This window comes from Pseudorasbora parva, unplaced genomic scaffold (genome assembly GCF_024679245.1).
Source record: "Pseudorasbora parva isolate DD20220531a unplaced genomic scaffold, ASM2467924v1 scaffold_31, whole genome shotgun sequence".
Lineage (NCBI taxonomy): Eukaryota > Metazoa > Chordata > Actinopteri > Cypriniformes > Gobionidae > Pseudorasbora > Pseudorasbora parva.
Window position 1 is genome coordinate 120,001 of NW_027125103.1, and position 2,500 is coordinate 122,500.

Here is a 2,500-nt window from a genome sequence, read left to right on the forward strand (position 1 = left end):
TTTTTTATAATAATGGAGATGGAAGGTTAGGGAGAGGTGTGGCTTTTTTAATGAAGGATGATGTGTTTAAAATGAGTAAAGTTGTATACAAAGATAAAATTGGGAAATGTATGGTTGTGGAGATAAAATGTGAAGGAAGAGATTTGATTTTAGTAAATGTACATGCACCAGTTGAGGAGAAAGAAAAGAGGGAATTTTTTATTGTTTTAAGAAATATTGTACGGAAGTATAAAGAAATAGTAATGATGGGGGATTTTAACACAGTTTTTAGTAAACAAGATATGGCTGAAGGAATGGTTTTTAAAACTGACACAGGGAGAAAAGAATTAAAAGCTTTAATGGGAGAAAATAATATGCTAGATGTGTGGAGAGAAAGAAATGAAAAGAAAAAAGAGTTTTCAAGGAGGCAAATAGTGGGGCAGTTTGTATGCCAAACCAGAATTGATTTTGTTTTATGTAGTAGAAATGTGGAGAATTTTATAGAAAATATTAAGTATGAGGACACAAGTTTTAGCGATCACAAGTTTTTATTTTTTAAATTGGATTGGAGTAAAGTGCAAAGAGGGCCAGGAGTATGGGTTTTAAATACACAGATTTTAAAGAATGAAGACTATGTTTTAAAGGTTAAGGAGATTATAGAAAATGAAAAGCAAAATGGAATGTATGAAGATGATAAGAGAATATGGTGGGAGAATGTAAAGTTTTTAATCAAGAAATTCTCAATCAAGTATAGTTGTTTAATACAGAAATGTAAAAGATTTAAAGAAAGAGAAATAAAAGAAAGTTTGGAAATGGAATTGAATAAAGAAAATAAAGACATACAAAAGATAAGGGAAATGGAGGACAAACTGAAAGAAATTGAAGAAAAAGAATATGAGGGGGCGAGGTTAAGAAGTAAAGCTAAATATGTGGTGGAAGGAGAAAAATGTACAAAGTTCTTTTTTGATCTGGAAAAAAAGAAAGGGAAAGCTGAAACGATAAAAGAAATAAGAGGGAAAAATGGGGAAATTGTAGAAGAGAATGAAAAGATTTTAGAAGAAGTAAAGAATTTTTATGAGGATCTGTTTAGTACAAGGGGTGTGGAAGAGGAGGAGACAAAGAAACTGTTGAATCTGATAAAAGCTAAAGTGAGGGAGGAAGATAAAAAAGAGTGTGACCAAGAAATTAGAGAAGAGGAGATTGAAAGAGCGATAAATCAACTGAATACAAAGAAAAGTCCAGGAATAGATGGTTTGGGAACTGAGTTTTATGTGTGTTTTAAAGGAGTTTTAACAAAGATTTTAAATGAGGTTTTTAAAGAAACATTTGAAAAAGAAGAAATTAATGAAAGAACAAGGATGGGGTTAATGAAACTGATATATAAAAAGAAAGGAGAAAAAGTAGATTTAAAGAATTATAGACCAATTACAATGCTAAACACGGATCTTAAGATTTTAGCAAAAGTTTTAGCAAACAGATTAAAAGAGATAATGCCAACTATAATCGAAACAAACCAAGCGTATGGAGTTAAAGGAAGAGATATAGCAGACATAACAATGAGTATAAGAGACACGATATGGTACATGAAGGAGAAAAATGAAGACGGATATGTAATTAGTTTGGATTTTGAAAAAGCATTTGATAGAGTTGAGCATGAGTATTTATTTCAGGTTTTAAGGAGTTTTGGTTTTGGGGAGAATTTTATTAAATGGATTGAGATTTTATATAGAGGCGCGTTAACGAAGATAAAATGTAATGGGTTTTTAACAGATTGCTTTAAAATTACTAGATCTATAAGACAGGGCTGTCCACTTTCAGCGTTATTGTACTCACTTGTATCAGAACCGTTAGGATTGGCTATAAAACAAAAAGAAGGAATAGTAGGGATAGAAATTGAGGAAAAGAAGGCTGAAGGGAAGGTGTTTCAATATGCAGATGATACAACAATAATTGTGAAAGGAAGAGAAAGTGTTATAGAAGTTATGAATGTTGTAAACGAATATTGTAAGGGATCTGGTAGTAAAGTAAATGAAGACAAGACAGTATACATGAGATTTGGTAAAGCTATGGTTTTAAGGGATTGTTTTAATTTTAAAGAAGTTGAAGAAATGAGGATTTTAGGGATTTTAATGGGGAAGAATGAGAAGAAAGTAAGAGATGAAATGTGGGAGGAACTAGTAACAGAGATAGAGAGAAGGTTAAACTTTTGGAAACTGAGGACACTAAATTTGAAGGGGAAGGTTTTAATATTGAATGTTTTAATGGTTTCTAAGCTGTGGTATGTTTTATATGTAAGTGAAATGCCATTGTGGTCAGAAAAAAGGTTGAAAAAATGTTTTCTTGACTTTTTATGGGAGGGGAAACCAGCAAGGATAGCACACAACACGATTTTAGGGGCGGTAGAGAAGGGGGGCTTAGGGTTAATGGATGTAGAACAGAGGAAAAAAGCGTTGAGAGTGAAAATAGTTAAGAAATATTTAGAAGAAGATAACAAAAATGAGTGGAAAAAAACTATGAAATA